General features: G+C 45.0%; 1 protein-coding gene across 1 annotated transcript in view; it reads right to left on the minus strand.

The window, feature by feature from the left end:
- ANXA11 (annexin A11) overlaps positions 1-4,283 on the minus strand; it is a 41,352-nt gene extending 37,069 nt beyond the window's left edge. The window contains exon 1 of the mRNA XM_081237880.1: positions 4,091-4,283. The gene's annotated coding sequence lies outside the window, so the exon portion shown is untranslated. The remainder of the gene's footprint in view (positions 1-4,090) is intronic.
- Between the last annotated feature and the right edge of the window lie 10,780 nt (positions 4,284-15,063).

The raw sequence follows: 15,063 nt of genomic DNA on the forward strand, positions 1-15,063 counted from the left end.
AGACTAAAAATAAATGAACCAATTTAGACGTTAAAAGTAGAGTAACAAAATAAGCCAGAAGTAAAAAGAAATGAGTAACAATAAAGGTTGAAATGAATGACCAACAAACAGAAAAAAAAAAGTAGGAATAAAAAAAATTATTTACAAATAATTTCCAAATTATATGACATATATTTTATGAGATATATATATATATATATATATATATATATATATATATATATATATATATATATATCTCCAGTATACCCAATTAGAATCCTATTCTTAATATCTAATGAAGACATTCTACATCACAAGGCCTGTAACCTGTCCCTGATTTGGAAAACTTAATATCATAAAAATGTGAATTCTTCCTTATAAATAAAACATTCAGTGACATTCCAAACAGGATTTTATAGATTGTTTACTCCAACACCATTTCAAACTATAAAAACAGTCAACTGTCTCCATACCCAGCAATGGGGGAAAGGTTGAATAAATTATTTTACATCTGTACTACAGAACAGGCAGGGGACAACCTAGGGTGGGTAGGGGTGGCCTCTGCTTTTGTGCTCCCAGCACAGGGCTAGGCAAACAGTGGATACTCACTAACACTGAGTTCAATAGAAATATCCCTTGTCACCCGCTTCCTAAAATAGCATGACCTTTTAGGTGGACACAGCAAGCTGATGTCTGCTATCACCAGCCCCCCACATACACACCCTTTTCCCCCAGGGATGCCACTCCCCAGGCTTAATCTGCCATATACTCCCTCTGGCTCCCTCTTATCAGCCTCTGAGTTTCTCCCTGTCCCTCACACTGTCCTCTAAGCCAGTCTCTCCCCACGCTACAGGTGTAAGAGGCTGGGGGCTCCTGACTTCCCTCTCAGTTTCAGGAGTGATTCCTCCCCCTTTTTTTCTGCTAAGGCAGTGGGACCTTCAGGAGCAAAAGCCCCTGGAAGACTAGACACTCAGAGATCACAGAACCAGGAGTCAGCTACCTGCCATCTGCACACTCCACCCCCAGCTTCAAGATTCCCTGCAGGAACACAACCAAGATATCAACACTGCCATTACCACCCCCTAACTGATCTCAAACCCCTTTTGCAAACATCATCTCACCAGATTGTGCAAACTACCACGTGAGGTAGGCATTTTACCACCCAGAACTCTGGGACTCTGTGTGGCTATGTGGCTTGTCCCAGGATACCAAGCATGGATGAGAACTCTGTCTCCTCACCCCTCCATTGGCCTCACCTGTTACTTTCTCACATCAGGAGCAAAGTCAGCTGTGGTTCAAGTCACTGTTCATGCTGCACTGTCAGGATTCTCCCAAATACAAACCACCACGTGACATCAGACCTTTATTTCATGGGGTACCGGGCTCAGGGTCAGTAGGCTTAATATGGTATGGTTTCAGGGTTATTAGAAAGCGCCATGAATTTCATAACTCCTTTTAAAAATGCAAATTCCCAACAAGGAGACTTTGGTTTCTTCATTTCCCCTAAGAGCTTTTCTATTTAGGTAGCCCTCAGATTCCTGATGTTCTGCAGGCAATGGGCTCACAGTGTGCTGAGGAGAAAAACTCAGAGAAACCTGAGTCTGTCTGCTTGGCTGTGATTGTAAAATACACCTATACACAGAATCTTCCTCCAGTGGTCCCCATGGGACAAGTATCAGGGACTGCTTCAGGCTTAGCGGGAGGGAGAAGACGGCAGCTGAGAAGAGGAAGGAGCAGCAAGGAAGGGGAGCTCCACAAAGACCCTGGGTCCTCTGAACATCCAGCACTCGGCACAGATTTCATTTCTACATTCACCTCCTGCCCACACAGGGTTTCCCCCCACCCCCAGTGAATTCCCAAGAAAAACCCACACTCACCTATTCTGGCTCAATTCTCACTCCTACCACCTCAAACTACCCATCCTCCCAAAATCACGTGGCCAAGGCATCACTAATGGATCTTAGGTGCAGCAGTCCAGGATGAGCCCTGACTACCATCCTTGCCCTGGAGACATAAAGGAGTCCAAGGGGACTCCCACTTGGCCTCTCAGCCAGTTCCTAGGCCCACCTCTCAGTCTGGACTCACTTCCATCTCACTCTCCCAAGTTGTTGGGTTTTTTTGGCCTATCCAAATTCAGCTTCCAAAGTCAAATATTTTAAGAACAGGGAAACCTTACTTCCCTGGCCTGCCTCTTTCACTTAGCTAATGTCTACTGAGTACCGACATTCGGCAAGGTCCCTTCTGGATGCTGTGAGACCAAGAGATGAGTGAGAAATACCCCCCCACCCTCCAGACACAAAGGACGGGGCAGAGAGAAGATTTGTGGCCATATAATTATTACTCCAAGGCGAGTTTTGAGAAGTGATGCCAAAGGAGTGGAGGAGGGCTGCATGGGCTCACAGCATGTCTTGTCCCTTCCTCCTCCAGGCACCTGGATGGCTCCCTGGAGGGTGGTGAATAACAGGGAGAACTGGGGGAAGGAGGACAGAACAGCATGAGCTAAGACAGAGGAACAGGTCAGAAGGAGAGTAATTCAACTCGGACCTTCAGGGCAAGAAGGGAGTGATAGCTATTGTTACTATTACTGTCGACTCTTACAGATGATTACTCATGCGCCAGGCCCTGCTGTAAGCTTTATGTCTATCCTGGGACACAGGGGTATGGTGCACCAGTCACCACCTGTTCAGATCAGTGCCTGAGCTGTATGGTTGTTAAGTATATTAACTCATTTAATCCTCACAATAACCCTGGGAGGTAGGTATTATTATTACCCCCCACTTTAAAGATGAGGAAATGAAGCCATAGAGACTAGTAAGAGGCGAGATTCGGGAGGGATGCAGGAGCCCGAGGTAGTGAGCACCCCACGCCAGGGCAACAAATAGCCCTGGCACCTCACCTGGCCTCTCCTGTCAGGGAACACCTGGTAGCATGAAGAGTGCCTTGAGGGAAGGGGCCCTGTTAATCCTCCTGGAATCCCCAACAACTGAAACAAGGAAGGAATGGAGGAGCATAATGAGAGCCTGCGGGGGTGAGCAAGACAGCACGCCCTACCTGTCCAGCTCCTGGACTCAGCCTGGCACTGCCCTGTAAATTTTTGTCCCTGCCGTGGGGCAGGGCAGAGGCTCGCCCCTCACAGGGCCACTGAATGCCCAGGTCGAAGCAGCAGGAAGCAAAGTGAAGGCAGGGAGGAAAGACAGAGCGGCGGGCTACCAGATACCCCAGGTCTGTCCTAAAACACCCAATCTCCGAAGAAAGGTCACTGATTAGAGGGGCAGGGACAGAAATGTGCCAGGCAAACTGTTCCCAGCTTGGGCTAGAACTGTCTAGCTTAGCTTCTCCTCCCCAAAGTCTCGAGCTGATGAACTGCACAACTCTCCTTTAAGCCAACAGATGCGTTTCTACCTTTTTAAATCTTCAGGGGACTGGGTAGAGCCCACCGGGAGGTAAGTCAAGAATCCCTCCCTGAAACTGTAGCTCAAGGTTGAAATGGGGGAAAGGCAGAGAAGGTAAACACACAGGTGAACACAGCACCTGGGATAGATCCCGCATTCTCTCAAATAGAGTGCCTTACAAATCAACTCCAACTGGCAGCTCCCAGGAATTTCCGTCTTTCCAGTTCCGGAGGAAAGTTCCTGAAGGCAGCCTCCTCTGCTAGCTCTCCTCAACATAAGCCCTTCCCAGAAGGGTACACACACTCCCGAGAACTCAGCGGGGTCTGAGGGGCCGTGGCCACCGGCCATCCCCACACCAGCCAGTCGCCTTCTTGTCGCAGGTTCACCCGGTCCCAATCTCGGCCCAGGCCCTGAGCCCCAGACTCCGGCGGAGCAGCACAATCACGTGGCCCTGGCCACTGGGGGCCCCGCCTGTGCACCCCCCACCCCACAGGGAGGGCTCCCCACCGTTGACCGAGCTGGGCAGCCAGGCCGACTCAGTCCGTCCGGGACCAGCCCGACACCCGCCCCCTTACGGTTACACGCCGTGTAACCAGGAAGCCGCAGGGCCGGACCGGGAGGGGGCGAGGAACAGTCCGGGGCCTTCCGGCGGGGGCCGCGTAACCCTGCCACCGCCCCGTCCCTTGCCCCGAGCAGGCCGGGGAACCCTCACTTACCTAGCCACTGGCAACCGGGGTGGGGGACCGCGAGGGGCGAACGGGGACGCGGGCAGCAGCGGCTCTCTCTGCTGGCGTCCCAGGCGCGGCACCTCGGACCAGCCTCGAGTTATGTCCCACTCCCGCTCTCGGGGCTCGCTGGGCACTCGGGACCCGCGAGCTGCTCAGCAGTCAGGGAGAGTCTGGAGGAGGAGCGGCTGGGCGGAAAACTCCCGTCTCGCGCCGCCCCAACGCGCCCCGGGGCGGAGCCGCGTGCGCCACGGCGGGGCGGGCCCTAGGGGCGTGGTCTGCGCGCGGCCCCGCCCCCAGGTTAGGGCGTGCTGGGGCCGCAGGCTGCGAGCATCCTCCCCGAGCAGGGGAAGGAAGCTGCAGGGCCTTCCATCGCGGGAGGAGGATACAGCAGGCGCCTGGAGGTAGGCGAGGAGCCCGTTCTCCCCACCGCCTACCGCGACCGGTCCTGCCCTGCGCCGCACTCGTGTGGAGGGGATTTACCCAAGCCCCCTCCAGCCCAGTGTACCTTACTTAGTGACTGTGTACATTAAAAAGGTGACCCTCTCTACGTTAAAAAGGTGACATAACAGTATGGAAATGGAGATGGGGGTGGGAGAGTGTAGCTTTATAGTGCAGAAACCGAGACCAAATACCTTAGCCAGATGATCAAGGTCAACATCAAGAATGTTAAATCAACAGTGATAGTATGTACCGATTGTGGTCTTCCTCACAAGTATACATAATCACAGTTTAATCGTGAGAAAAACATGAGACAAATCCCAGTTCAGGGATATTTTACGGAAAACTTGACCAGTACTCCTCAAAATTGTCAAGGGCATCAAAACCAAGGAAAGTCTGAGACACACACTGTCACAGCCAAGAGAAGCCTGAGGAGATGCGAAAACTAAATGTAACGTGGTATCCTGGATGGGATCCTGGAAAAAGGGCATTAGCTAAAAACTAAGGACATCTGAATAAAGTATGGAGTTTAATTAATAATAACGCATCAATATTGGCTCACTCATTGTAGTAAAACACCATGCTAATAAAAGATAGTAATAGCAGAAACTGGAGTTTATGAGAACTCTATTTGAAATTTTTTGTAAATCTAAAACTATTCTAAAAAATAAAGTTTATTTTTTGAAAAAGGTTCACCTACGCAATATATGAATATATTTATTTATATTGATATTATATATTAAATAAATATTTTTTAAAAACAGATTCACTCTTCATTCCCCCAGCCCACTTTTAGGCTTGCCTTTCATACATTACGTAGATGTACTGTCTACAAAACGGGGTTGCTGTATTTTTCTGCAACGCGCTTTTTTTACTCGCTAGATCTTGGAGGGTCTTTGCATGCAAGCGCACCTGGATCAACTTGGTTCTTCCTAAACACTGCACAATACTAGCGGTCTTGTGCGTCACCATTCTTAATTACTTAGCTCTTTACGAAAGTACTTTTAGATTGTTGCCCGTTTGAGGCTGTTAAAAAAAGCAAACAAACAAACAAAAACTGCTGGTCCAGCTTGCGTTTTAATAGTGCAAGGAGCGGGACTGGGCCGGGCCGCAGAGGAGGCCGGCGTGCGGGGGCTGGACGCAAGCCGTGCCCTGCAGCAGCCTTGGCCGCAGCCCAGCTACGAACCCTGGGGATCCAGTTATCTTCCGCAGCCTCTCCAACGCCCCTACCTCCCCCAAGGCGCGGCTCTTTCTCGGAACTGGACTGCATTTTTTGGAGATGACTGGGCGGGGGAAGATGAAACTCAGGCCAAAGGCTCGGGAGCTGCTCGGAGGAAACGCGTCCCGGAGCTGAAGAAGAGCGGAGGGTCAGAGGCACAAGGCGTCTCTCCCAGGGTTGTTGTTACTCGGGTGGGGACGCCTGCGGCGGCACAGGAGCAGGCGACAGTGTGAAGCCCCCGACCGAACTGGCGGCGTTCCGGGGGGCTTCTGTTACCGGGCGCTCTCTCTGGGCTGGGAGTTTTGTCCGGGAAGGTCACCTGGCACCCACCCAGACCTTTCTTTTGCCTGGACACCCTGCACCCGCGCCCTGCAGCGTTCCTTGCTCCCCCGCTGCAGCAAAAGCGAGCTTCTTTGAATGGCTCATTTTTCTCGTGGCTGAGCGAACGCTTCTTGAAATACCACTTGAAAAGATAATAAACAAATCATTTAGGGTGGAATTCCTTCTATTTGTAGCACAAACTTTTCTGCCTTAGAACTGAGACCCTCGAGGCCAGAATGGTGAATAGCTACCACTGTGCTTTTTATGACTCGGTAGGAACACCACGTGGGGGAAAAGACTCTAGATTTGGTGTTTGGGTTCTGGTTCCCATTCTGACACTCTCAAGCGATGCGTTCTCCAAACCTTGGTTTTCTCGCCTATAAATTTTTTCAAAACAATCTATAAAAATCTGGAAAGTAACCTCTGCTTCATTGTTACTCATGGTTGATGCAAACATCAAAAGAAGCAAGGGAAAGTAAGTGCCTTGTAGAAAGGACAAGTGCTGTAGAGCTCTTGAGTAGTACAGTACCGTCGTCTTTCTTACATCGATTCATTCAACTGACAATGGTTGAATACAGCCAGCGTGACCCAGCCAACGTGACCGGCCCTATGCTAGGTGCCACAGGAAGAGGTGCAAAAGAAAATCCCTTTGCTCTAAACACAAATCTTCTTTAATGGAGAAAAAATTAAATTGTAAATACCCTACACAGTAGAGGCTTGCAAAAAGGATACCTGGGGTAAGTGAGACGCAGGTGAGAGACTGGAGTGCAGAAAGTCTTCTGATCAGTCTTGCCAGACTTTGCAATGAATATCCTTCTAATTTTTAAAATCATGTTAATTCTTTTTAAAAACTTATCTATTCCTTTAATTTCTACTTTTATCTTTGTATCAATAGTTTTGTTCCTTCTACTTTCTTTGTGTTTGCTCTGCTGTTCTTTTTCTGGTTTCTAGAGTTGAATATTAGAGTTATTTATTTTCAGAATCTTTTGTTGTTGTTTTCTAATATTTATGTGAGAGCATAAATCTCCCTTTAAATCCTGCTTTAACTACATATCACAAGTTTTAATATGCCATGCTTTTGTTATGCCTTAGTTATAAATATTTTGGGGTTTTTTCCACTAGAATTTTATCCTTAATTCATGGACTATTTAGAAGTGTGTTTTCCAATTTTGTTTTCGAAGTTATGGCTTTTTACAAAATATTCTGTCATAGATTTCTAACTCTAATTCTTGGAGATGAGAGATGTGCTCTTTTTAGAATTTGTTAGGACTTTTTGTTTTCTAGTAAACGACTTTGAATGTCCCAGTTTTTGTAAATGTATATTCACTATTTACATGTGCAAGATTCTCTCTGTATATCTCTCCATCCAGTTTGCTAATCTGGTTACTTAGACTGTTTTTATCCTGAGGTTCTTTTCCGTTCAATCCATTGATTTGTGAGACAGTTTAACATTTTCCACATTTTTGTAGTTTGTCAACTTCTGCCTATAATTTGGTCTGATTTTGCCTTATAATTTTGAGAACACATTATTAGGTTCATACAAGTTCATAATTGTTTTATCTTTTGGTGACTATCTCCTTCTATTACTTTTCTCCTTAAAAAATTATTATGCCTGCTCTTAGTGTTGCTATCTAAGATAGTGCTTGTCTAGTATATGTTTTCTCTCTCTCTTTTTCACTCTTTTTTTTTTTTTTTTTTGCCGTATGCGGACCTCTCACTGCCACGGCCTCTCCCGTTGCGGAGCACAGGCTCCGGACGCGCAGGCCCAGCAGCCATGGCCCACGGGCCCAGCCGCTCTGCGGCACGTGGGATCCTCCCGGACCAGGGCACGAACCCGCGTCCCCCACATCGGCAGGCGGATTCCCAACCACTGCACCACCAGGGAAGCCCCTCTTTTTCACTCTTACTATATTGTTCTTTAGGTTTTTCTCTTGGAAATGACATACTTTTTTTTTCCACAAATGAAAAAATAGATCTAAGGATCTGCTTTTAATTGGCGAGTTTAACCAGTTTATATTGATAATGACTACAGAAATATTGGGACTTATTTCTGCCCCTTTTTTGTTATTGTTATGTGTGTGTGTGTATGTATGTGTATGTGTATATATATATATATATATATATATATATATATATATATATATGTGCACTCAGGACTGTTATACTAATATGCAACTAGAACCAGTTGACATAACAAATTGAAATTCTTCTGTCCTGTTTGGTAAATAGCTGTTGCCTTGAGACCTTACATTACCCCCACCCCTGACCTTCCCCTGATCTAGCAACAAAAGAGGCAGTGCTTGTCACAGGGAGGCCTTCCAGGACCTCTTCCAAGTCTCTAATTGGTCAGCAAACAGGCCATACAGGTGGCTTAATATTTGAATATCATGTGACATATGCTTTCTCTTGGTTTCTTTTTTCTCTTTTCCTACCTACGTTTGGATTGTTTGTATTTTCTTTGTTTAAACAGGGGAGTGATACTAGAATTACAACTGTATGAATAAATAACTGCTTACTGGATACATTTACCAGAATATCCCTCAAAAATCACCAACTTATAATGCCAAAAAATGAACTAACCATCTTTCCCTCTTAACCTGCTTTTCCTCTAGGTCCTATCTATATCTCAGGTGAGATACCACCTTCTGCCAAGGCATCCAGGCTAGAGCTCTGGTAGCTACTTGATTTCCCTTTGCCAGAATCCCCTTCCAAGTCCTGTACATTAGGTAGATTCACCACGAAGCTGCAGGGCCCCTTGTTTCCATGGACTCCTCATGGGAGAGCCTTAGCAATGTTTTACGCAGTCCTATGTTTTTGTGGAATTTGCAAAAGTAAGCTATTTTAGGTACAAACAGTTAAGATGGCAGCCTCTTTCTACTCTGATTTCTCCTCCATCTCAGTTCTTTTCAAGCCCCTCCCGTGAGTTGGAGTGCCCATGGGCACTTGAGGGTCTGGCTAGGGAAAGGTGAGCTGGAGATACATTTAGTTTGGGTTTAGTAGGATATGTTTATGTTGTTAGCAGTCACTTCTATGTGTAATTACATTACTGCTAGTCTTCCCAGTGTGGGAATAGCTTTTAGGAACACTGTTCTGATTCAGCCAGTAGAGCCAGAGATGGTATCTCAATAATAAACGTGTCCAAATAGCATCTGTTCTCAGAAATATGTAGGTAGTAGAGGAGAAACAAGACTCTTATAGAGCCAGAAATTGGTCTATGGAAAACTCTTTCAACCACTGTATGTATAAAGTTTTAAGCATGTAAGTCTATTCTCGTCCATGCCTATTTAAAATAAAAGTTCTCTCACTGTACATAAAATAACCAACAAGGACCAACTGTATAGCACAGGGAACTATACTCAATATCTTGTAATAACCTATAAGGGAAAATAATCCGAAAAAGAATAGATATATAGTTATATTTATATAGATATATTTATATATATGTATATCTGAATCACTTTTCTGTATACCTGAAACTCATGCAACATTGTAAGTCAATTATGCTTCAATAAAAAGAAAACAAAAAGAAAAGTTCTTTCCTCTAGAGAATATACTTGATAAGGTAACCTATACAATGATAACATTCACACATATATACATACATCTTTTTTGAACAATTTCAGGGAATATATTTTATTAAACTCTTGTGTAATAAGGCACAAACTGCGGGAGTACTGCAAATTGAAGCATGCCTGCATGTGAAATTAAATGCTTCATGCAACTCACGGTATCAGATTGCATCTTAGCTTCTCTGATGTATTTCATCCTAATGAAGTCTGTAAATTCCAGAGGCATACAATAAGAAAATATTAAATTTCATGATAACTTTATATGAAATACTTACATCTACAAGGATAATACAAAACCCAATTCACCACCACAATCAGAACATTCATGTTAAACTGAAAAATACTTGTATCAATTCAAGAAGTATTTAAGATTAGACACTGCACAAGAAAACTTAAAATGCCCTGAAATCTCATAGCTCATACATGAAACTTGGCAGAAGTATTTCCAACTTTGACAATAGTTGTAAAAATTTACATGATACTACCAGCAGTATTAACTACTTGAAGCGAAAATAGCTTACTTTTGCAAATTTTACAAAAACATATGACCATACTGGAAGACTGAAGTCTCTTTCTAGTCTACCTAAAGAAAACCAATACTATTAGAAAATCCTCCCTGTCTGTAGATTCTTCTTCCTAAATATTTATTGCACTGACCCCCTACTCTCCATCCCGTAAGTACCACTGCCCTAGTTTCTAGGGTCTTATGATTTCTAACCTGGACTTCTGCAGGAGCTTTCTAGCTTGTCTTCCTGGCTCCAGTGTCATTCCACTCAAACCTACCCTCCAGAGTGGCACAAGACGCACATCTGACTATGCATTCCTTTAGAACCATCTGGAGCTCTCCAGGATAAGGTTAAACCTCTTAACCTGGCACAGAAGACCATGCCCTGCCTCTCCCTTTGCAGCTCATACAGGTGCTATTTCTCTCGAAATATCAAGTGCCTGTAATCCCTCCTCCCCCGCTACTGTACCATGTCTTGTGTGTCCCCATACTTTTGCTGTTGCCGTCTTCCAGCCTGCAGTGTCCTTCTCTCCCTTTTCACTAGGCTGCTCCTATTCATTCTCCAAGATTCTGCTTAATTTTCATCTTTTCTAGAAATCCTCTGACTTCCTTCTTCATCATAGTGGACTGAGTACCTACTCAAACTCCAGAAATGACAGTAAAGGAAAAAGTTCGTGTCCTCAAAAAAGATGACAGATGTTCAGAGAATCAGAAGTGCTGAGGAATTTCTAAGAAACTGAAAGCAGACACAACGAGATTTAACATTACAGCCCAGCTCATGAGCGTACATTACATAAATTCTTTTTTTTGATTTTTAAAATTTTAATTTTTTAAATTAATTTTTACTGGAGTATAGTTGCTTTACAACTACATATATTCTTGAATGTCTACACTACAATATATACTACAGAAGTGAGGACAGCAACAAGGGCACTCCATGCCCAGAGATAGGTGAGGCATGCAGCAAGACGGGGCCAATGGAGTCCTGCTGGGAAGGTTAGACAAGCATCCCCATGGGAGCAGCTAGATGAGCTGACTCCTGGACAGCTCCCTAAATCCCACCCTTGCAAACAAGGTGACCAAGCTCCAGGTGCGAGCTGTATTAAGGGAGTGAGAGACAGCACAGGGCCCAGATGGATGGCAAAGCCAGGGAGGAAAAGTAACAGCTAAGCCCAAAGACCACCCAAAAGAGCATCCACTCGTGGGGCATCCAGCCCATTCTGCACTCTCCCTGGAAGCAATGTGGAACACACATTTGCAAAATGGTTTTCACCCCTCCTCAGAGTGGGTTATGCAAGCAGATTTCTTGCAGGAAATCTCATAGGAAAACACAAATTCATTGTCACAAGATTAAAGGTCACTGGAGAAGCACCAACACTAGGAAAGAGTTACTGCGTATTTATATGTCGGGCACTATTCTAAATGTACTGCATGCATTTAAAAAAAAAACACAAGAAAACTTTAACCCTACCAGAATCTTTTAAGGTAGAACTATTTTTATCCCCATTTTACAAATGAGGAAACTAAACTAAGGTATAAGTGATTAAGTAACTTCCTGCAAAGTCATACAGCTTAGTGTGTGAAGCACAGTTCTGCCCCCCAGGCTGTCTGCTCCAGATTCCAAGATTAAACAGAACAAATAGGACAACCAGTACGGAGCTTTGAAGTAAGCATAATTAATATTCTCAAATAAGAGAGAATAAAAAGAATCAGTTAGAGATGTTGGAAATAAAAAATACATCATTTATAATTATAGTGAAATAAACTGCTTCAGTGGATGAGCTAAGTAGGAGAATGTCTGCAGCTGAAGAGCTCATGAGCTAAAAGATTGGACCAAGCAATTTTCCCTGAAAATAACAGGAAGGGAAATAAATAGAAACTAGAAAAGATAATGGACATGGAAGATCGTTGCAGAAATGCCAATATCCATCCATCACATGATACAAAAAGAGAGACTGGAGTAAGGGATGTCCAGTTAAGTGTGGTTGATTGGCAGCACAAGTTTATTTCCTCTTCCTCCCCAAATCCTGGTAAAAGCACAAGAGAGGAATAGCAAAGGTAAAATCCTACGAGAGATAAAGAACAAGAGAGAAGAAAATAGTGGACGAGAATTTTTAACACATTTTTAGATGATAGGAAACATATGGATAAGTGGTAACTAACTTGGTAGAATAGAGGATGCTTCAACATGGGGGCCCCCAGAGAGAGCAAACAAGGAGAAGCCAGCTATTTCTCCTCACCCCACTCACAGGGCGACAGGGGCACCGGTGGAAACCCTAGGTCACCTTCCCTATCTCCTTCAGGGAGATATGGGAGAAAGGAGACATTTGTCATATAAGCGGAACTGTGGGGACTGCAAAATGGTAGATGTAAGGCAATGAATTTGGGAGGAGGAGGTAAGGTACTGGGCTAAGCAAGGAATAAGCAAAAATCTGCATATTGAATAATGGGACCCCAGTCGCCAGCAAGCAGGCACTGGAGCAGGCAGCTGGAGGATTCATCTGTGCAGAAAATGAGCATCCCAGACAAATGGCCTCCAATGACTGATAGTTACTGGTTCTCTCAATGCCAATGCTGATGGATGCTTAAGCACCCTGCAGTGAACTCCATCAGTCAACAAGCCCAATTCCCACCCAGAGATTCCAGGCGGTGTTTTGTGCCTCACCTCCAAATGCGGATGTCCAGCCCAAGATCACCAGCTTGTAAAGAAGGCCTCCAGGTAGGGTGACCCACCATCCTGGTTTACCAGGGACTGAAGTGTTTCTCAGGACACTGGGCATTCAGACACTAATTGGAGAAGTCTCTGGCAAGCCAGGACAAGTTGGTCACTCTACTCCAGCAAGTACAAGCAAAATCCAACAGCTTGGCTTTTGCTTAACAATTTGCAAGCCTGACTTTCTCCGTGCACAGCTTGCAAGCTGTGTGCACAGTCATCTGCTATAATTTATAGGGCCTTGAGGCAAAATCTGCCCCAAATTGTATTAAATGGCTTGTGACTTTTGCTGTTCCTTTCCCAGCCTTTGACACAATATGTAGGGAAAATTATGGTCTATACTATTCATAATGTCCAGCCGGGTCAAACAAAGATGTGTCCTGGCTTCTTTCATTATTAACTTGATTTTTTTTTTGAAGATCCAACTAGCTTTATTCAACAATTATGAATCGGGCAGTAAATAGTCTAGTAAATAGAAGGTCCCATCTAGTAAATAGAAGGTCATTCTTAACTTGATCTTTATCACTTGAAACCACTTTTGGATGAGCTGCAGGTTTGCTTCTTGCTGGACTTAGTGCAGCCCGCCAGCCAGTGTCAGTTCTGAAGGGTCAGTGTCTGTGCCAGGCACGCAGTTAAATGTGGTCTCCCCATGCCATCCTGCCCTGCACTGGAAAACAGAAAGCCAAGCAGTCTTGGGGATGCAAATGACCTCATTTTCATGTCATGGACCAGGAATGGTCTTAATAGACAATTGATACTACTATCTAATTACCTCCAGAAACACTCTGGATCTGAGATCATAATTTTAATAGCTAGCCTCCAACTTTAGGGAGATGTATAGAAAATAATTACAAATAGTAAGTTACCTTATTTCGTTACTTTGGGAGGACATTTCGCAACCAGTTTAACTAACAGATCTGTTGCTCAAAATGAGACGTGCTGCAGGTTTTTGCGTGTGTGGCCAAATAGGGAAGATGGTTAGCAACCCGCTTTACCATGTCTCTAGGCTAATTTTTATTGCTGTCACACTTTAGGATGTGGAACTGTGGGGCCTCGATTACCCATCTGTTGCATTGCTAGAGAACTCGCCAAGTTCCTCCCAAGGCAAATCTTGGCTCTGCCGGCAAGGACTCCCTTGACGCACTTTGGAGGGGATGTGGGTTGGTCTTCTCTTTAGGGACATGTTCTTGTCGGTGCCTGAGTTTTCATAAGAGGATCGAATAAAAGTTCCAGCCCAGTTTATTATTAAGGCATGTGGCTCATTTCTTATTTGGCCATGGAAAGCACCACCACTGCAAGTAGGAGCTAAAACCCATAGACACAAAGTACTTTTCAAAAGCTTGGCTAAGAGAAATGCTGTTGGTGGACAAGTGCCTATAAAGTATGTATTCTGTTCAATCTCTAGACATGTATTCTTAAATATATTACCAATTCAGCCAGAGCAGCAGACTTCTGTGCTGTGACTACCTCCCATGGCTTCCTGGAGAATTACTTTTCATGCTTTCTGCTTTGGTTGGTGGCCTTCGACCTACACTGGGGGACATTATACAAAATACAGTTTTGAACGTTGAGCCCCTATCTGTTGTAGGGATGTTGTTGAGGGCATCACTTATTACATTCACAGTGGCCTCTTCATGAGGACCACTCATCAAAGTAAATATGCTCTTTGGCAACACTATCTAGGATAGTTGCTTTTTCTTAGCAACCTGCAAATACTCTGAATCTTATAATGTGTCATATTTCCCTCTCTCCATCAGCTGCTAGGGTCTTAGAGCTAAATTAGTGAACAATCATGAGACCATTCAAAGGGGACTAATCACTAGGATTGACACCATTGATGAGTATAGAATCAGAGCATGGGGTGCTGACAAGATGCTCTGGGGGGGCTTCCCTGGTGGCGCAGTGGTTGAGAGTCCGCCTGCCGATGCAGGGGACACGGGTTCATGCCCCGGTCCGGGAAGATACCACATGCCGCGGAGTGGTTAGGCCCGTGAGCCATGGCCGCTGAGCCTGCACGTCCGGAGCCTGTGCTCCGCAATGGGAGAGGCCACGACAGTGAGAGGCCCGCGTACCAAAAAAAAAAAAAAAAAAAAAAGATGCTCTAGGGGGCCGTGCCTGCCCCATTGAGTGTCAGGGAATCCCCTCCCTAGACGAGGTTTGGAGATGATCATAAGTCCCTCCAAACCAGTCCTACAG

This window comes from Mesoplodon bidens (assembly GCF_964165515.1).
Source record: "Mesoplodon bidens genome assembly, chromosome: 1".
Lineage (NCBI taxonomy): Eukaryota > Metazoa > Chordata > Mammalia > Artiodactyla > Ziphiidae > Mesoplodon > Mesoplodon bidens.